Source organism: Pezoporus wallicus, unplaced genomic scaffold, assembly GCF_028554395.1.
Source record: "Pezoporus wallicus isolate ANWC-B61680 ecotype Strahan unplaced genomic scaffold, APGP_CSIRO_Pwel_v1 contig_8042, whole genome shotgun sequence".
In the NCBI taxonomy this organism is placed as follows: domain Eukaryota; kingdom Metazoa; phylum Chordata; class Aves; order Psittaciformes; family Psittacidae; genus Pezoporus; species Pezoporus wallicus.
Window position 1 is genome coordinate 4,244,356 of NW_026639380.1, and position 22,195 is coordinate 4,266,550.

A 22,195-nucleotide genomic window follows, 5' to 3' on the forward strand; every position below is an offset into this window, starting at 1 on the left:
CACTGGTGTCATAGCTATAGCTGTGCTTGCAGTGAACCACACAGAGACGCCACCTGTGAAGCTTTAACGGGCCCCAGTACTGCAAGCTGGGCACTGGGGTTTATTTCAAACTTCTTGTTTGAAAATTAAAGTTATCTTCACCCCTTTTTATTCCCAGTGATTAGATATTGTGTAAATATCAATCACAAGAAGAACTGTGAACATTCATTCACAATTTCAAGAGTCATTCAGACTCACATTCTTATACGTAGACTAGAAGGTCAAGTATATGTATATATACATATAGAAACATCTATGCATATTTATATACACACGTATATCCCTGGATATGTGGCAATCATCTGCACACAAATGCTGGATATGCAATGCAAATGTGAAACTGCAAATGCACATATTTTTTCTTAATACTTGCACTGATAAAGAGAAATTAATATTAAGTACTTAAAACATTTGATACACACAGAGACAGTCTCCAGGATTAACCCCAAATTTGAACAGAAGATAATAGTCGTATCAACTTTCACAAGCAGTAGCCTCTTTCTGTCATTTTTAACATCCAAAGTGGAAGGAAAAAACCTAATCCGAGTCTGGTTTTCTATCTGTATTCTATAAGATAGTCATCTCTGGCATCAGCAGACTGAGTCTGGGCTTCACATTGATTTTCCTTTTTTCTGATGTATAAAGTGAAATTTGAAGTCCTATGCATTTCTGTTAAATAAGGTTCTGCTTTAGCTAATAGCAAACTATGACAATGGTCTGCAATGAATTGGGGAAAGGGAAGCAGCCTTAAAAAAAAATTGCCAAGAGCAGCTGTGAATTTATAACTGTCAATAAAATTGCTGAGGTTTTTATATGCGCATTAACAGCATGTTTCAGTGTAAAATGGGATTCTTAATTCTTTTCACAGAGCATTAAATCATATTTAAGATTAGAAAAAAAAATCCTTGATCAGCTACTGATGGGTCTCCTCCTTATCAAAACCACTCTGCTTCCTGTGGTAATACTTTGTAGACTTCAATAACACGCTAATTGCAAAAGGATCTTCTCAAAGTAAAACATAAAATAATAAGGTGCAACTATACAACATATGCTGGTCACCATTTACTCCAAGAACAACTCCAGGAGGCTAATGTGTTTTCTTGTAATGCCAGTGAGATGTGTTTCCAAAGGAAGGTAAGTCACAAGTATAATATGGTGCAAGACCGAGCTTCTGGTTCCTTCAGCTGCATGGAAAAACATCGTTCATTTACTGCATACTTCAGGAAAGGCCACCTTAAATCCTGTGAAGATGCAATGATTAGCTTGTGAAGTGGTTCTAACCTTCTGTTAGGACTCACTCAGGAAAACAGCAATACTTGGGCCTCCGAGAACTCCCGTGTGTTGCTGAAATGTCTCACAGTTTCCAAATCCTGATGAGGACAAAGCACCTTCTTACCCTTGCTTACATTTCATCCTAACTCTCAGAAATAATGTGGAATGTATCATGCAAAATCTGGCCCTGAGTTGATCTCATTCCTTGAGAGATTAATAAAATAAAGCAACAATCACAGCATCTCCAATACCTTATCTGCCTCTCTTTATCTTAATTTCACTGTCAGTGCAAACTAGCTATGGCACCAGGGCATGAGTATCTAACCCACTGTTGCTAAAGAAAAGTAAATTGTTACAGGCAAAAACTCTGTCATTAGAGAAATACATTACTTGCATTTATTTTATATTATTAATGAAATATTTCTATGTAACTGTGGAACTTCCTTTTTGTAGGAGTTCAGCTGTGACCTGCAATCTGTTTATCAGAAGTCTCTAAGAGACAAGACCACGATAATTCTGTGCGCAGCCAAAACCAGCAGTATGTAAATTCAGTGGGCTAACAATACTCTGGCCTAAAGACTTCCTCTAATTTGGCATCTGGTTACACAGTAAGGCCAAATAAACAACCCCAAACAGCTCTGGCACTGGCACTTCCACCTCTGCATGACTGCAGCCACTACCAGATGAAAAGTACGAACAGATCATGTATGACACATGAGGATTAGGCTGGTGTTGGCAGGCACCAGCCACGGGCATACGATCCAGTGGCAGCAGTGCCTGACAGAGATGCTGCCCCTCAAGCTGCCCAAGGGAAACACAGGAGTCCTGGCAGGAGGGTGAAGGGAGCCTGGGCCAGCCTGGACAAAGGGCTCGCTGGCACCTTGTCCATCCGCCACTGCCCTATGTCCATCCTGCCACTCCTGGTGTTCACAACAGCATTTGCACCCAGACCAAGGGGGTTTCTGAAACGTGACCCCCTGACACTTGCCTTGCACCACTTTCCTCCTACCGGCTTAGCACTGGCACAGAAGATGAGTAATGAAGCAGCACACGCTCATCTTCACAGCCTTTTCCAGAGAAAATGACAGCTTGAGTGACCCATTCTTATTGAACTGGTTTTTAATGAAATGCTAGTACTGTACACCACTACACAAAGAACATATGTGGTTGCAAGTGATTAATTACACTCTCAAACAACCTAATAAGAAACTCATGCTTAAAATTCTTTGTGGCAACTCTTAATTTTTTTCTCTCTAATAATCAGAGTAGCGCATCCTTCACCTCAAATTTGCCTTTTTTTTTTCTCTTCCCTCCACCTTTGTTAGCATTGTTAATGCTCATTGTTGGTTATGTGCAGCAACCAACCTTACTCATCTTTTTTAATTTATAAAAGATAAAATACATTTTAAAAGCTCTTCAATTTCATCAGAAATAAATATTTCAATCTTCACCTCTTCCCACTCCCTCAAAATGGGGGCCTTAGGAAATGCACATTATTTTATTTTCACCACATTTCCAATGAAGTTTATTACATCGACTATCCCAAGGGTCCGCCTTCCGATGTTAAAAACACTGAGCCAAAATACATGACCTTTGAGATGTGCTTGAGTAACCACCATTGAGGACTGAAAATCAGTGGTTGTCCATACCCAAAAAGTACTGAAAATTCAGACTTATGTACACTAACTTCAGAAGACTACATTCTGATACCATCCAAATAGAAATATGACTTTTTTTTTTGTCCTGTCAACCTGTTTGACAAACACAGACAGCCCTATGTTTTAAATGGAACTCTACACAGAAATCAATAGAATTGCTATTTGAGAAACACTTTTGCTTTTCTGTGCTAGACTGGGAGCAAGTCTGAAACCAGAGTAATTGACCTTCTGCGTTAGCCTGATCCAAAAACACTGGTCAGCAGCAAAACTTCAATACCAGCTCCTAGTGGCTGAAGGAATATTATTCATATTGATGTAAAGTTTCATATTGATCAACTGTAACAAAACCCAATTCCATCTTTCACTTATTTTAACACACTGCAAAAGACTTCAAGGAGCATTGCAACTTGCCGTTACCGCAGAACAGAGTTATTGTGTGAAGAAATGAAGAAGTCATGCACACACCGAGATGACATTTCTGAATACTCCTTTATGGTCTGCCTTAATGCTGTTTTCCAAAGCTGACTATTTTATTTTGACCCTTATTTTACACAGATGAAAAATGATGAAAGCAGGAACAGAAAAACAAAAATAAATTTGAGGATACTAATCCATATGCCCCTAAATGTATTTATACCTTTTGCAAATGAGAGGAAAACAACCACACTCTATGAGTGCATAAGATTCTTATCCACATTATAAAACGCAACCCATTCAGGAAAAGGCAATTATTTCAGGCATTCTTTAAATTATTTTTAATTTTAGAGCAGACCCATGGATTTCTGCTTTTAGCTGCTGAAGCACAGTCATGACACCTGGCTTAGCAGACGGTTGTGTATGCACTGCAAAGCTATAGGCACCAGCTTGTCTTGTTAATTCGCACATGAGGGTGCTGCTGGTCAGAGGAGGACAGTCTGCTCAAAAACAATTATTTTGTCTTTTACCACTCCTGTTGCTGGTAGCTGCAGCCAAACCACTTGAAATACCATCTATTTGCTGCCATCTAAGACTGTACGTCAGGATAAAACTAGATAAGCACAGACACCGATGGTAAATACACTTGCCTTTGCAAGCCTGGTAGCAAGACATAAGCCTCATTTGGGGGGAAAATGAATGATGAGTTTTGCTGGTTCATCCCTTGAAACACAATTCACACGCAAAAGAGAGTGTCCTCAAGAATGAGGAGTTTAATGATGCTTTATTGCTTGAGAAAGCCACATGCCCCCAGAGAATTTGTATCAACATATGCCATGTGTAAGGCTGGTGGAGCTGGTTTTAGGCTCTAATAAGAGAGGTGGAAAAGAGAAGCTGAAAAACCACTATGACAAAAGATGCTTTTGTTACTTGTTGAGATGAATCTGAATCAAAATGTGTTCACAGTTATAATTTCTTGTAGAACTGGAAAAACTGCCAGTAGGAATAGCATGATTTTACTTTCCAGTGTCACTATAATTCTTATTCTGATCAAAAGAGGCTGGAAAAATTGCCAAGTTATTTCATTAGAAAATGCAGCTAATTTGTAGGCACGGTAATTTTCCCCTTACAAAATTGTATAATGAGCTTTAAACTCACTAAATAAAGGGTCTCTTCTCCAAATGATTATGCTTAATTTACACAGGAATTAATGGTGACTGGATCTCCTTTCAGCTTTAAAATAGCTGCATTACAAAACCAACGTCAACAGCTTTGAAAAAAAATCCTGTCAATGGAGTAAAAAATACTTATCTTTACTACAGTGCATACATATAGGTGTCTTCACAAATATCTTTTACAGGATAAGCACATGACTATTAAATCAGGTATCAGAATCCAGCAAATATACAGTGCTGATCTCACAGTAAGTTACTTGCCTAGGCATTACGCTGATAGAATGCACAGAAAATCCTAAACAAACAGATAGACAGAAGCACCAAGCAGCAATACTTCCATCTTTAAAAATTGTTCTCACTGTATTGAATGACAGACCTATTTATTAGGTCTGCTTTTATTGTGTTGGGCTTTTTTTTCCTGCTTAGTCTGTCTAAAACATGGAAACTTTGGTTTATAGACAAGCTTTGCCAAAGGCAGCCCAATTTCCACAGTCAAGTAGTAACTAGAAAACCCCGGCATTTCCAAAAAACATGTATTTTTGATATAGAAACTAGATATTATAAGCTATTCCCAACAGCAAGTTGTTTATGGTCTCACTAAGGCAGTAGATGTGTCACCTAAATAGATAGCATTTGTCCCTACCAAGTTATTAAATGAAATTAAAATTCCTGTTACCTAAAGCAGTTGATCCTGAGGTTGTAGAAGCAGGAGAAATGTATTTGGAAATCTTAGTTAAAAAAATAAAACAAAACAAAACCCTCCCATTCTTCCTTTGTAGTGTAGAAAGTTACCGTTTTCAACATACCACAGAAGGGAGATTCATAAAATTTTAGGTCTGGAAGGCACCATTAAATCATATAGCCCATCCTCCTTTACCTTAATATAATAGGTTTACAGATAATACAGAATCAGTGACATCTGTAAAAGCAATTAACAATATCTAAGCCAAAATATTATGAGTGAGCAATAGAGACCAAGACCTTGCTCTCACAGCAGCTTGATTAATTTAAAAGAAATAAAAATAGTATTTTTAAAAGAAGTAAAAATGAATCATTGGTATATAAACCTTGGGAACCTGGCACATCCATCATGATTGCGGCACCAGTGTTTCCTCCGATCAAAATAGGGATGAAGCAGCATTTTTAATACATTATTACCATCTACTGGACACAAGGGAGAATGCAGCTCAGAAATGAGACTGAGAAAATGGACATCCAGATAGCACAAAGGGCTGCCAGGTCTACCAGGACCTACATCCCCACTTTTCCCCTCCATACACCCATCCTAACACAGTTTGTCTTCCCTCTGACGTTCAGAAGATAAGCAGTCCAAAGGTGTGAAAGTGGATCTGGTAACTAATGTATAACCCAGGACAGTGCCATGAATACAGTCTGAATCTGACGTCTACCAGGAATACAGTGAATTAGAGCCTGAGGCTTCTCTGGCAAACAACAAATATGCTATCTTGTTTCCAGCAGCTTTGACAGAAGGAAACCGTTGGAACACGTTCCTGATGCAGTGACAAAGCCTTTCTGGAGATGTTTTATCACCTTTCCCTCCGCCTGGAAGTCATTTTCACACTTTGGAACCAAATGTAATGCTTAGGGAAGATGCAGGAGCACGATAAGACCAAAGAATTTGACAGTGACAATGGTTTTCTCTGAGAGAGAAGTCTCTTCATCTTACAGAAATCCGTCCATATGTGGGTGGAAAAATCTGCTTCTAAAAGTAACTGCATATCTGTAAGATGTATGCATTTGACTAGATCCAACAGATTTAAGAGGAGCATATGCCTCTTGAATACAAATGTAGTAAAGCACCTGTAAAAAGGCTTTTTAAATTAGAACCAGTATTTACTGAGCTGACACAAACCACTTAAAATAAATTAGATAATAAGCACTGTCAAAGAACACAAAATGAACTTAATAATACCTACAAAATTATGAGGGACAACTTACTGACAATATTGCCACTCAATGAAATCTGGACATTACTGTAGCTCATATCAACTGTTCAAACTAGAAAGTTACATTACATGTGAAATCTGCATGACTGCACATATGTTCCAGTAGCAAGTGGATGATACTGGCCACCACTGGGAGGAGAAGGAGAAGGAGTCCAACCCCAGTCTTCCTCTTTCCCATCCTGGATCAGGAACTATGCAGGCTGAAGAGGCCACAAGAGTGGCAGCTCCCAAGTGGCTTGCTAAGCACCCCCATGCAAAGCCCATCCTAGGCCACAGAGCCACAAACTGCTGCTTGTAGGTTTATAGATACTGCTCAGACTGAGCACTGATCTGAGACTTGAGGGAGATCTGGGAACTGCTGCTCAATCTATTTGGATCTGCTGAGTGACTTCAAACAAGTAATTTCACCCTTCCACCATCTCATTTCCCCACATAGAAATGGGATATTAACAGCACCCTCCTCTGTGTAGCAGTTTGAGATTGTGATTTATAAGAGGAAATTATTACTGCTGCAGTTAAATCCTTATGAATTTCATCACATATGTGAGTAATAATGGCCCAGGAACAATTTTTTTAACCCATTGTCAGCATTACTAATTGAAAAAAACCTTGTTGTATTTTGCTGTGAGCTATGAATGTTTTTTACAGGTCACTCATCTCCTCTGCTTCGTTACCCTTGTCTTTTCCAGTAAGTTTTTCTCTCTTTCACCAGCAGCCTCCCTAACACTGCCACACTTTCTTATACATGTCACGCTATCAAGTTCATGACATCTTCCCTCAGCCTTTGGTAACACTGAACTTCATCCAGCAGTTCCATGAACTGAAGCATTATGTTGTTACTCAGACACGCTCAGCTGGTATACAGAAAGGTACTGAAGCTTTGCACAGTGCCTAGAACAGGATATCATCAAAACCCACAGCAACCTTATGTCATTCTCCAAAGTATTCAGAAGACTAAGACACAATGACCCAACAGAACCAGCTGCTCTGATTTTTCTGGAGATTAATGACCACCAGTAGGAAAAGGGAGGCAGAGGTTTATTTATCAGCCATTGACCCCAAAGAGTCATTTTTGCTTTGGACTCATTCTGCAGGGTCTGTGGAAAAGGTGTAACACATCAGTACTCAGCTCTCCAGAATGTTAGAACTCACTGCAACTGAAGGAAGAGGTTCATGCATCTCTAAAGCAAGGATCCTGACGCTTCTTTCTAGATACAAACAAGAACTGGCTTTTTCAAAGGAAGAAATGCTAAATATGTACAAATACACTTAAAAACTGGACAGAAACACTCATTTCATTATTCTCAGCTTCGCACTTCTCACTAGAGATGGGTGAGAGTAGTACTACTACTGATCTTCCCAATCTGCAGAATGACAGATTTCTGTGGTATTTTGTCAGTACTAAGCACTACGAAAACAGTAAGATTTTATGCAGGACCTGTATTAGTATAAACCACAAAAGCAGACACAGCATCTTTGTCCAAAACAGAGCTGTTCTAACTCCATGCAGCAGTAAGCACCCAAAAGTCATATGGTAGTGCTGGCTAGGTATACGTTAGCAGATGCTACCGAGACAAATAGATACTGGTCTAAATAGCACAATTTAGTACGGAGGATCTGTCATCCCTACTGTACCTATTTCAGATTTTTCTGTTTCTTTGTTTAAACTTCAGACTAGCTCTGCTTTGGTGCCGCGTCCTGAAGCTCCCTTGCACCTGGAGTGCATTCAAGATTCCCTCAACACATCCTCCAGTTTATTTTCATCAAAATAGCGCAAAGTCCATGCACTCCAGGACTGCTGCTCAACTACAACCAGTCAAAGCAGTTTGATGGGGAAATTTATTTCAGAAGTCCTCTCCTGGTCTGAATTAAAACATAAATATAGATGCACTTGTTGAGACACTAATTTCTCGTGGTCCATTGAGTTTTGACAAATGAGCATTTCTCAATATTAACCACATGGAAGCTCATCACAGGAATAGGACTTGTCTTTTTATTGTAGCTACAAAAGACAGCGACTACCTCTTTCCATTTCCCCCCTCCCTTTCTCCCCCTTCTCCCTCCCAGGACTTTATGTGTGTGTATATATACAGATTTACATGCTGAATTATTTCCTTTCACGCAAATCTAAATGATTATCAGCCTCAGTCTAACAGTTTACCATCTCAGCAGGTGCAACTCTTCTCCAACTGGCTTATCCCCTCTTTCCAAGATCCTGTGATTTTTATTGTCAAAAAGTATGACAAATTGCACATGTTAGTTACTCGTAGGCCTGGAGCACAGGGCATGGGATCCAGGTATGGCCCGCATCCCTACTCACAACCAGCCTGTGCTGCTTGGCTGAATGATGAGATGCAGGACCCTCTGGGTGCAGAGGGGAGGACCCAAGCAGTAGAAGTATGAGGGCCCAGGAAGGCCCCATACTCGAACTGGGGCGTATACATCACATAAGTTGGTTCTAGTTTGCAAGTTGACATTTTCAGCTTCAGAGTCAAATTAGAAAATGCCTATTGCTTTGAAAGCATTACAAAGCACACATAAAAAATTAAAACTTCAAAAACTTTACAACAGGGAACAGAAATTTCTCCATAAGCTATTAGTTTGAATTTGGCCCAACAAACCATTTGATTACCACAAAAATTTAGCAGCACCTGATTGCTCAGTGACATTATCTTGGCAGTATCAACCCAGCCTGTAGAAAAGTACCCAAATCAAAGTACCAAAATCAAAGTCATGACTGCAGTTAGCATTAATTTGCACCATTGTGAAAAGGGCCTGCAGACAGGAAAAAAATGTAAAAGTCACAAAAAGAGGGACGTCTTCTCATACTCCCAGATAGAGTCTCTAAGATCTCCCTCCTGAGGCACACTGACAAAAAGTACAGAGAAATTGCTACTTGAGCTGTTCTATAAATGGTGTACACTCCTCAAACCTGATAAATGGGCACTTAATATCAGATTGAGATCCTTCCACTCTTGGGAAATCGATCGATATACTTCTGCTTGATGCAAGTTTTAACATTTAATCAAGTTAAAACAGGTTTTGCTTTAAAGGATGCTAAAGGAAATAGTAAGAAACAACTAAAACAATTGTTACATTTCAGTAAATACTGAGCTATAAAATGTACAATCAATTCCTTCCATTTTTTACAAGAACAAACTCCCAAATAATTATCCTCCGGTATGAAATTGGGATTTTAAATTTCTGGATGGAAGAAATCAGTGTCTTGTCCTCTTGCTATATTAAATATCCCTTTTGCTCTCATTCCTTTTCCCAAGCTTTTTAGACAGCTTAGTGAAAGTGAGAGCACACCTTTCATACTTCCAAGGCAGCTCCTGAACTTTCACCTCACATATTCCAACAAGGCAGCTAAAAAAAAGTTTTGGGAAGAACGATAAGGCATAAATGTACCACTGAATTCATTGAGAACAGAAAGGTGCAGACACATCTCTTGGCCACTGTTTTTTATTCTTTCCTTCAATTCTTTCCTTCAGTGATTAAACCACAGGAATGAAAGAGTTATAAAACAGTGAATGTGACAGTTGCATGTTAAAATGGAGCTATGCAGAGGTGAACTGATATTTTATTATTATTTTAATAAATACATAATCTGGCTGCTTTACTTAGAAAAGCCATGAAAGGGGGTGCACTGGATACAGTGTAATTACTTCTATTGAAACAACCTGCTTCTGGTTTTTAGTGTTATATGAGAGTAAATCCCTGCCATCTAAAGCCAACAGGAGATCTAATCTTGACTACCTGTAAAAGGAAGGTGCTATACAACTGCTGAGACAAAGGAAACAGGACCATTATTTCCACTGATATTCAGTATTTTACATATCTTGCTCTTGGAAAAACGTAAAGCCTAATTTCTGCCCAGTATTGTTTCAGAATAAAGAGTACAACAGAAAAAGAGGTACCAAAGGAAAAACAGCAAAGACAAACAATGCATGAAATTTTATGATGAAAGGACAAGTGATTGTGGCTTCTTCTTGCTGCCAGTAGGAACAAGGACACACTTTCCTCTCCCACACTGTCATGGAGTCAAGATGCCTGTCTGGGGAAGGTGCACAGCAGTGCCCATCCCAAACCACAGCCAACAGATTAACAGAGGGTGAAGTTCCTGTTAAGGCAATCTTTAATTAGTAGGCTCATCCAGATCAGGAGATAAAAAACACTTTTAGAGAGGAAAAATTTTCATTAGTTTCTTAGAAGAATTATTTTATTTTCAACAGGTTCAGCACTGAAACTCTCAGAGAAAAAAAAAGGGGGGGGGGCAAAAAAATTACCTCTAGAAATACTTTTATAAACTACAGGTGTACACTTTTCTAGGAACCTTCATACATGTAAGGCATTGCCTTGGCTTAGATAATCTGCAACAAAATAAATATAGTTTAAGATACAAGAAATTTCTTACATACAGGGAAATTTTAAAACATTAATGTTATCTCAGTCTGTTGGAAAGATTGCACAAAATGTATTCAGTACTTCAAGAATAAAGGATACTCTTTTGAAAAGATGCATCACACTTTATCATGTGATATATTTTAGTCCTTTAACTATAAAACTCATTGTAATTATGGAGGCACAATGAGCATCTTTTTATAAGGATAATTCTTTCACCCGTATTTTTTTCTGCTTATTATATTCAGAAGTCTCCCATGCTACTATTTCCAAAGTATTCATGGAACAGAATTTTAACTGAACAACTGTTAAGTCTCCATATTTCTACAACCTTTTCAAAAACATTGCCTCAGAAACAATATGCAGAGCTGCATGCTACAGATTTCTGAGACCTGAACATCCCAAGGTGTGTTTTTGCAGTATGATTTGCATTTATGGTACACTGTTTCTGCTGGAAGGTGAAAAATACATTAGGAAATATGTTTAATCTTAGGAAAACATATTGAAAATAAGTTAAGTAAAAAGTATTAAAAAATATGTCTGAATCAATGAGCACCAGGGTTAGGGGTTGTTGTTTTTTTTACCTCTGCTATTCAGAGGTAATCTTTTCAGCCAATAAGACTCCTAGTGCTTTCTACGGGGATAGTCAAAGCATGGTCAGCTGGTCCATCTAGATTCACTTAATTCCAGGTGCAACAGGAGGCACTAGAGCTAGGAAATCACCCCTTGAAACACTTCCCTGCAGCTGGACCATGAACTGAATCTCTGCCCAGAAAATCTTAAAGTCCTCACCCCTCACCAAACAGAACAAATGAAAACATGAACAAAAAGCATTTCACCCTTCTTACTTAACCATACCAATCCTGTAACCTGCCTTCAAAAAATTAAATTATGGGAACACAGCAATGTAGCCAACTTAGTACCAACTAACACAACAGATAAAACAGGGATGCAAGGTGATAATGGCATCTCAAAGGGCAGAAGGAACTCGGAGTTAACCTCTGCACAGATTTCCATGTCCAGATTTGGATCTAGACAGTTTTAGCAGATACATCATTTCTCTGTCAGTGTGTGTTTAAACGTGACATCACACCTACCTCACTTTTGCAAGTGCATACACAAATATGTATTGGAAAAATCTCTGGGGAGAAAATGATAGTTGACATAGAGCAATAATCCTCTGGCAAGACATTTTACAGACAATGACAGAAAGCCCGCAGCCCAAGTAAGCCTCTGGAGAAGGTACCGTAGGAAAATGAGAAAATACAGTCAAAAAAACCCCAGTTAATTAAGTCACTGGTATAATAAACACATTTGAATGACTAGACTTCAAAATAAACATAGATCAGATCACAAACTTACAGGTGTTGTAAAGGTGCAGTAAGGATGAAAGAAAAAGCCTCTGTGACTAAGGATGACTGAGTTGTATGATCAGAGAACAATATGAATGCAAAATAAAAATGCTCCAGGACAAAAAAAATGGAACCTATGAAGAGAAAAAAAGAGGAGAAAATGTTAGGGGGAAAAAAAAAAAAAAAAAAACCACACAAAAAACTGCACACAGTCCAGTAATAACAAAAAATCTTCTACAAAGTTAAAACTACGAGGAGGAAAACCACAGTGACTTTCCAAGAAGATCAAATGCTCAAACAGCATCTGTGTAAAATGCTGAGAGTCAGTCTTGCCACAAGAAAAATGTACCATGCACACTTAGTGAATTCCAAACGGTGCCATGCAAATCTGCAACACCTTTCACAGTATATCAACATTATAACAACTGCCTCTGAAGAGGCCAGGAAGTAAAAAAAAGGCTAAAAACAAGCAATGAAATTCTAAAGTTTGCATAAACAGCAACTAAGTACTATATTAATACTTTAAATGAATGAGATGACTGGTGTACACTAGAAAAATCAGATTTATTTTAGAACACCTGTGTACCCACAAAGGATGCTGAGCCCTGTCAGAGCCTTGACAGGTACCCAGGACACATTTTTTCACCATACTCCTTCCCCAGCTGAATAACAAAGATGATGACACTGGAATCTTTTAGGAAGCATATTGAGATCTATCTATTAGACTAAATAGATAAGAACTAAGCGTTAATAGTATTCTCATAAAGCCAAAGACAGGATAAGCAGAAGAGTCTAAGAAATATCCTGTAGCAAAAAGAGTTAAAGGGACACCAAGGTTTACGTACTGCTTTTGGGCAAGATTTTCATTTAATTACAAATAACTTCCAAGGTTACTATAGCTAAAAAGAGCTGAGAGGAAAAAAGAAACCCTTATTTGCTCATTTTGTTTAAAATAAACATTGTTTGTTCAACTTCCTTGAAATATTGCCTTGAGTATTTATTTCTTCCTGCAACAGATGAATAATACTTTGAGGAGAAAATCCTTGTAAACCCATAACATCTGCAAAGATTCTGGGCACAGGCTACCATCTGAAACAAATTTTGTTCTACGACTAACTTCCTAGTTCGTATATTTCCTTTAAATAGGAAAACATTAAGTTTGCTTTTGCTTAGGACAAAATACACTTACCATAAATTGTTGACTAACAGGTGCTAAGTGCTACTTACCTGTAAAACAAACAAAACAAACAGGGAATTACTTAAGGGCACTATGAACTGCATAGGACAGTAGATATTATTTAGGTGGCTTGGTGGTTAATCGTTCCTTTCTTTAACACCAGTTAGATGGAAGAATGGAGTGAACCAAGGATTTCGTCAAAAAGAGATATGAATTACAAACTCCAGGTTGAACTGTGTGATGAGCTGTGCAAAGTTCAGTGTCAGCAAATAACATCTGAACTTCACTGTCCCAAGATGATGGTGAGACTGCTGAGACAAAGGTCTTGCACCTGTTTGCTTTGAAACTCAGAATTGCTTCTGTCTCACCTAAGATAAGCCCCTGTAACACAGGACACATTCCTTATGAGGTAGAATCTCCAGCGTGTTCCTTTTCCAGACTAACTTCACAGGAACCACAAACCAATATTATTCATATTACACACAATTTCACAACGTAAACAATTCATTAGCAAACTCCATTAAGGCATTGTACACTCCCACTAAGAGCTCAGTAAGACTATGTCTTTGCATCATTTTTCTTTCAAAACCTCTTTCTGTCTGAAAACTATAAATGTAGCATCCATTACTATACAAAGGTGACAAATCTGTAGGGTCGTAAGTCATTAACGGCAGTGTCTTTAATCAAACAATAACAGAAATGCTGGTTGGAAGGAACCTCTGGACATCATCTAGTTCAACTTCCTCTATTGGGAGTGCATTCTCATAAAATTAGATAAATTTTTGAGTTTAGCCTTCTTTGAAATAAGAAATCAAAAAAAGGACTTAAATAAAGGAACAACCAATGTTCCCTTGCAATATTATAGTTCCAATGCAATATTATAATTAAACAACTCTAAATATGCACTAGTCAGATACCGCATCTTTTTACAGTGGACACTATTATTGTGGTACTTAGAGATAGAAAGGATTAAGGTTAATGGAGTTAACAAATTGTTTATTTAAACCCAAAATTTGCAGATAATTGTTCTTCTTAATGTTCTTTGGCACTGATATACCAAATATGATGCTACTTACCCCTGAAATCAAAAACTGCATAGAAAGATGCCAAAAAAAATGTTAATATAGCTACAGTCCACATACCTACCAAATTCACATTTTTACAACATATAAACAATGTCCAAATCCTAAATTCATAACCCACTTAGTGTTCATATTGGGGTCCTGACAGCTTCCATAGCAGACTGACAAGTAGACCATTTAGAAATATCAAGTCTTCTGTTCCACCGCGGCAATGATGTCGTTTGTTTTGAAGATTTAAAATAGAATAAGAGTTTGAACAATAAAACTCGTCAAAGCCAAAAGGTGTATTTAAGGGGAAAAATAAAATCACTTGCATGAAGATAGAAACAGCAGTACAGCCTTAAAAATGGCAAGGTGTTCCCCCGATAGCCTTGCCATTGATCATGGCAGAATTCTTGTTAAATGCATTTCATCTCAGCTCAAAATTCAGAACAGGTCTCACGCAGTCTAAATAAATCCAGAAAAGGCTCATAGGCTTATTCCCATTTTGAGCCAAGTTTGTTAATCAATCATGAAAAAAAGTATAGAACAGCAATCCTTAGATTTCTGACTATAAGCCAGTTATTCTTTCATACCTAGAATTCCCCTGGTGATGTAAGGAGATTAATGTAATATACTATTCACAATATTATGACACACTATAATTATCTCCATGGATGCCAGAAACAATTTTGACCACTGTGATAGACTGGGTACTATTCAAAAGAAAACCAGTATAGATTTTAAAAGATACGGGTACAAGTGCACTATATTTTGATCGCACTGATAGGAAGCTAAAGGCAGCCAAGGACAGCTGGGGCTGGGGAAAGGGTGATGCCAATTTAGTCTTTAAGATTGACAGCTCTGTTTGGGACAAGGAAAGATGAGCGGATGCTATTCAGCGAGGGAAAAAGCCCTGTAGAGGAAAAGAAGCGGTAGAAGTAATATATTAAAAATAAATGTGGAACTTGAGGGCACACTTAATGTAAAGCAAGCCAAATGCTTTGCTAAAAAATGCAGCCTTTGTACTCTTTTGAAATTAATACATGCTAAACATGTGGCCTTTGTACTCATTTGAGACTCTTACCGTCATCAGTTTTTCTCCCCTCAAGCTATGTCCCTCAGCAGACATTAAAATCCTTGTAAATGTTAATTAGTATTCAGGAACACGTTTTACCATGAGAAACAGAAAGTGCCCTGAGGAGCTCAGCCCTGCTGCTCTGGGGCAAACTTTGCTCCCAACACCAACCTTGGGCAAACAGCTTCCTGAGGCCTTGCATTGCCGTGGCTCCAGGGGCACAGCACTATGCCAGTTCCCTCTCCTGAACGACTACATCACCGAGAAAGGTGCCAGCAAGTGCTGGTGGTGGCTCTGGGTGGCACAGGTTCACAGGTCTGCAGCCCTTGCCACAGGGAGTGATAAGCATGCTGCCGAGTCTTGAGGAAACTGGAAAAATTTGAACTTGCAAACCAGTTGGAAGGAAAAGCTGCTCAGAAAAGTTTCTTCTATGAAAGTGAACTCTGGAAACTGTAATTTCCCAGGAGACCCAACTCCAGTGTTTGCACAGGGCCATTCCTTACGTACTGTTTGGAAGTAACTCTGCCCCATGTTGCACTGTTCTAAAGAAGAACCAAGATGCTTCAGACCTTGCTTGTCTTTTTGTCTTTGTTTGTTTTCCCACAGAAGCTGGCTGGCAGTTCTGCATCTTTTCCTATTGAACACAAGCAATAAAATAGGCCTGATTTGGCATCACAACCTTCCCAGACCTGCCTTTTCACAGAACATCGTGTCCTGCTCTTCTGTCTTGCATACTGGACAAGCTCTGCTTCAAGCTGGCCACACAAACATGGCCAGGATTTGTCCTCATGGATCTCTTAATCCAAACATTTCATTTACGCAACAGTTGCTGCCTTCATACAATAACAATAAAAAAAGGTACCAACAGTGCAATCTGATGCCACCCCCATGAGGATCACTTAAATGACTTGCTTGAATCCTATCATGCACATTTCCCTCCAGGAAGCAGAAATATAATACTCTTAATGATTTATAGAGAGCTGTTGAAAAGCCTTTGCCAACCTCAGGAAATCAGCGAAAGTTATCTTTTTATTTGGTTTAGAAAGAGGAGAAAACAACACAGAGATTGTAGGTTTTCTTCTTGGTGTGCTTTTTGAAGCTTTTAATTCATTGAACGGCTAGCTCGTAATATAAACATCTGACAGCAAGTTCAAAATTCCCACTGTCTTCTACAGTAATTCCAACAGAAATCTGCAATATTTGGGCTTTACCACAAATCTCTTATTAAAACTAGCACCCTCTCCTTTGAGCCCAGAAGATATCCCATAAGCTGGCTTTTCCCACCCATGTCTCCTTTGGGCAACAAACATAAATACTTTAAGATTAAATTTTGTTGTAGTATATATTTCTGTATATGTTATTTCTGTGATAGGATATTGTATTGCTGCTTCACAAACACCCCCATATATGTTGTAACTGACGACTACATCTAAGTTTAATGCACACTAATACAAGCTACACAGCATCCAATCTCTTTCACCAATGTTTTTTCCTATGGGCTGATGTATTTTTATCTTGGACTTCCTCAGCAGAAATGCATATGCGAAGCTCATGCCCAGTCAGCTCACAAATCATCAAAGCCCCTGGACAGGCTCACTGCACTGAGGGTTTACACATACACAGAGTAAATCTGACCTTTCTGTATGTGTCAAGTCTTGCCACATGCGCACAAAATGCAGGCATCGGGGGCTTGCCAAGTGAACTGCACACACACTGATCATCCTGTCCCCATGCTTGGGAAACAAAAGGGCATGCCAGGAGCAACCAAAATGATACCATAAGTACTGAAATGCCAGGCAACTTTCTCCTGAACACAAGGTCTACCCTGAGAAAAGAAATGGCATATTCAGCAAAAGGCTACTCCCACAGACTTCCACGTCAAAGTCAGTTTAGTTTTGTTTCTGTCTTATATATATTTTAGAACCACATTTTCTGAAGGCTGCCCCAAGGCCTCACTGCTTTCATGTATAAAGCTTTTTCTAATTAACAGTCTTCATCTTTCCCTTCCCATTTATACTTAGTGCTAATGAACTTGCAGAGAGCAGTAAGATGCTTTTCAAAGTCTTCATTTAACTTGTCTGAACAAATCAAAACATCTTACTCCTCCCTATTCCGCACAATCAATTATTTTCATTGTACCTCTTCATTTTTGTTTCATCCATCTCTATCAGGACTTGAGCTGTATTATTAACCATCTCTGGAAGTTCCTGAGCTGATAAATTTCAAGAGTGCATTTGGGTTTTGCTTAATTTTTGGTAGCATCTCACTAGTGGTTGGTGTTGGTGGTTCATGGTATGGCACATACTGATCAGTCACAGTTCCAGACTGGTGAAAATCACTAGGACTGGTCACTCCTACTCCATAAACGTTTCTTGTTATCTGTCCCCAGCCACTGAAATACAGATTTCTCTCCTTTCCTTTACTGAGATACCTGACTAGAGGATACAGAGAAGCCAGAGCCACACTCTTGTTAGAGTTGTAGAGCACTATGACAAGATGCAACAGACACAAGTTGGAAAGTGAGAATTCAAATTAGATATAAGGATTTTTGTTGCTGTTGTTACAAGGAGGCCAAATACTGAAAAGGTTTGCCCAGAGCAGTTGTAGATCTCCCACCTTGGAGATATTCAAAACTTGACTGGATACAGCCCTGAGCAACCTGATCTAATTACTTAGACCTGCCTGGAACAGGGAGTTGTACTAGAAAACCCCTCCAGAGGTCCCCAAGTTATTATAGGGGGCTTTTTATCCTAGTGACTTAATCAGCCAGCTTCTTCTGACTGATGAACTGAGGTTATCATTATACATAAGGTACTCTTTACACTTATTTTGCAAGATTTAAACCAGTATGGTAATTTCATTTTATCCTTGTCTTTTCTGACTGTGACATCAAAGCTGTGGTTTTCATCTGCTGTAGGCTTTCTGTCTACTTCTTAAGGTCTGTTTTGGAGGTGGTTATTCATCCATGTAGATCTAGAGTTTTTCACCTTTATTCCCAAGGAAGACAAGAATTAATTTTTTTTCTACAGGTTTTGCACGTCTGACCTATGGAATTCTAATCTGTCCCTCTGTTCAGCTCTTGACATCATCACTACAGCTATCAGCATGAACGAAATTCCTTAAAGTTTACACTTTCAAAGCTGGAAGACAAAATATATTACAGATCTCATTTAATTTAAGTAGCATTACAAAGAGGTTCTTCCCAGACATCATTCTGGCATGCCTAAGTCCACTCTAAAAGAGAAGAATCCTCTGTTGGCAAAGGGGCTATTAAGTAAAGAAACCTCTTATATATGGCAATAATTGGGTTCAACCATCATTCTCCAATATATATCCAGCAAGTAATATGACATGGCTGCTATAGATGTCATTGTGTGGCTGTGAATCACAGAGTCATATTCAAAGATTATAAAATTACATATTCATTTTGCAGTATGGCAATTGCAACGTATGAACACAGGTGCTTGCTGAGTAATAAGGAATGATGAGATTAAAAGCCAGACACCTGCACTGAATAGTGTAAATAATTGCCCTTCAGAAGCACTGAGGATCTACACCTTTAAGCTGCTAATGCTTAGCTCTATTCAGCTGTCAGGTGCACGTCTCCCCTCAACAAACTGAAGGATAGAGGCTTGAATTATTTCTTCTCAATTCACCACATCTTACCTAGTGTGGAATTCTGCAGCCCACCAACACTATAATAAAATTAACACCTACACACGCTTTTCATTTTAACCTTTCAGTCCAGGAAGCTGACCATCCCTGAAGACAAAGGTCTTGCTATGGAGTCCATAAACCCTCTGGTCTCCCAGGATGAGGCCAGTTTGGCTACAAAGGCTATCCCCTGAGTGCAGGTGGCTGTCATACAAAGATACCCCAAATAAAGATTACTTCAGCCTGTAACTGATGCTGTGGGAGTCCCAGTTAGCACTGATGGTAGCAGGCAAAACATCTGCTGGCATCTCAGCTCTCTCCAAGTACACTTTCAACAGCTGGGAGAGCTGGCCCTCATATTATGCTCTCTGCTGTAATCCTAAAATGACTAGAGCACATCAGTATTTTGACTTCATTCTAGTCTGATAATTCCACTTACTCCTGGCTCTTGCAAGTCCTGAGAGCACACTCTTCTTAATACCTGAAATACCGCTACTAGAAACCATGCTGCCAAACAGAGGTACATACATCTAACTTGAAGCAAAAGGACAGCTAGCATTTTAAAAGTAAAACAAGAACAAGGTAGGCAGTGTTTTCTTGCTGACAACAGTGTCAGACAGTGCAGCAGACATTCAATTTTGAAACACAGGTGGGTTTTTAATCCTGATAGGGTAATGAGAGCAGTAGTTCCAGATGTGGGGAAATTGACCTCCAGAAAAGAGACTTGCAATGATATAGCACATAGGACGCTAAATTATCACCAAGATGATTTGGAACCCTGCTTGAAATCCAAGCTGTTCTACCCTTTGGTGGAAACACAAATGGGAGAGGGTAGAGAAATAGGAGGAAAAAAAGTAACGGGAGAGAGCAGATGACAGGTATAGCCTTAATTGTGCATGCAAAAGGGTACAAATTACAATCCCTTGAGCGCACAGAGGGCAAAGTAAGGTTCACAATGCCTTATTATATTAAGCCATATTATAAAAATGACTGTTTACATTGGTTCATTAATATTTGTACAATGCTGTGAAAATGCAAAGTGGTAAGTATCAGCATAGGGCCTCAACTTTGACATGTTCAGGAGTATTGTAGCAACAGAAAATACACTTTTCTTGTAATAATTATTGCTCACAAAAGGTGGTGTTTAACATACTGTCTCTCTGCATCATTTCTGACCACCGAAACTAAGTCAGAAAGTAATGTCACCAGTGGGTACTGCTATCCTGAGCACTTTATTTCTTCCAAAAGACAAAATGGGTGCAATCACCTGCAAATTAACAAATACAACCCACTAAACTAGCACATTTGGAGCTGCAAGGCCATGTAGGTACTGTGTTGTGAAAATACCTTTAGTTTGATATGGTTCAAAGCCTTACATTGCACTGACAGGTGAAAAGGAGGCTATTGCTCAGCCTTCTACTTTCTAAGTTTTTAATTCTTCCCTAACAGCAGCAGACCTGAAACCAACATGGGGTTACAGGAGGAAGTGCCAAGATCTATTGCGTAAAGCGAGTACACCAACATCTCAGAAAGTCAGCTTTGTTTGAACACCAGCTAGAGCAGTAAATGCTATGAACAGAGCAAATATGGACTCTCAGCTCTGCAGGATGAAAGAGTGAAAGCAAGGGGGCTGCAAAGAAGTTTCTCCCTGAACCTCCAGACCCTTGCAGGACAGGTCCTTTTTCTCCAAATGGGCTCTTGGCTGACTGGTATCTACTCATTTCCTGGATCAAAGCAAATTCTACAAAGACTTTCTTGATACACTTTGATATATCTGTCTGCCATCCCAAAAGGCTCCCTCTGTTTCTCTGCTTCTCCCGGCAGCAGGCTGGCTGCAGAGGTAATGCTCACCATGTGCACATGCCAGTTCTGCTCCACCAGCCTCTCCTCTACCATCTTCCCCAGTGCTGCTCAGGGAAAAGGCAGACTACCCTGCACCCCAAAGGCATCCACTGAAAGGGGGTTGGGGCACACTTCCCTTCTGCTTCTTCGCTACAGCCTGTTAAAGGCACATATCGCCTGAAGCAGGAGGGAAACTGTTAAACTTCAAGCAGGTTAATAATGAAAACCCTTGAAGGTTGGTATTGGGACCAATCTCACTTAATACTAGTATTAATGACATTGGCACAAAAATATAAAAGCAAACAAATAAATTTCCTGAGACCTAAATGTCTAGAAGCCTTGTCAAAAGAAAGATGATTGTGGGCTCACACAGCAGGAGCTGGATTATCTGGAGGGCTAATAGAAGTGGGATGGAATTTAATAGCAGTGTGCAAGGTCGGAAGCTTTGGAACTAATAAGACTTTCTGCTATAAACTATGAGGTTGTCAGCTTGAGGAGCTATGCAGGGAGAAGCATACTTGTAGAATATGGGATGTTGTACAAATCATCAGCCATGAAAAGAGTAAACCCATCAGGTCACGTATCCTCAGAAAAGCCAAGGAAGATTATGTCCCATGTTAAAAACCCCTATGAGAGCTCCTCCTTTGAAATACTATGTATAATGACAGCCATGTTCCAGAAAGAGTCCTTTCAACCTGAACAAGCCAGGGAATAGACTTCAAGATTATCAAGATGATGTTCTGCTGAAACAAGAATAAACCACCTCACCTTTTACCCTAGCAAGACCAGGACAGGAAGGATAGTATTCCTGTCTGGTCATTTGCCAGGCAAAATAAACAGTCCAAAGAGGGCTTTAAGCTAAAGGGCACACAGGTATAAATTTCAGAAGAAAATAAGAAAAAACATGTCTAGGAACAAAGTTCTGGAAGTGCTCCCCATCAGAGTCCCACCTTAGGTAGGGTTTGGAAAGTTCATGATAAAATGAAGGTCAGGAGAGTAAACTTGATGAAAGAGGACCAGATTTACAGTAAGAAAACCATTACCTATACTGCTACATATTAGCATCAGATTGTTATCCAACACTTTCCTTTGTGTTTCTCTG

The 22,195-nt window shown here is 39.2% G+C and overlaps 1 protein-coding gene across 3 annotated transcripts in view; it reads right to left on the minus strand.

The window, feature by feature from the left end:
* SMYD3 (SET and MYND domain containing 3) overlaps positions 1-22,195 on the minus strand; it is a 395,661-nt gene that overhangs the window by 187,110 nt on the left and 186,356 nt on the right. The window contains exon 1 of one of the 3 annotated variants that reach the window (XM_057414469.1): positions 12,292-12,407. The exons of the other annotated variants lie outside the window; for them this stretch is intronic. The gene's annotated coding sequence lies outside the window, so the exon portion shown is untranslated. Of the gene's footprint in view, positions 1-12,291; positions 12,408-22,195 lie in introns of those variants that run through there. 3 annotated transcript variants of the gene reach the window in all.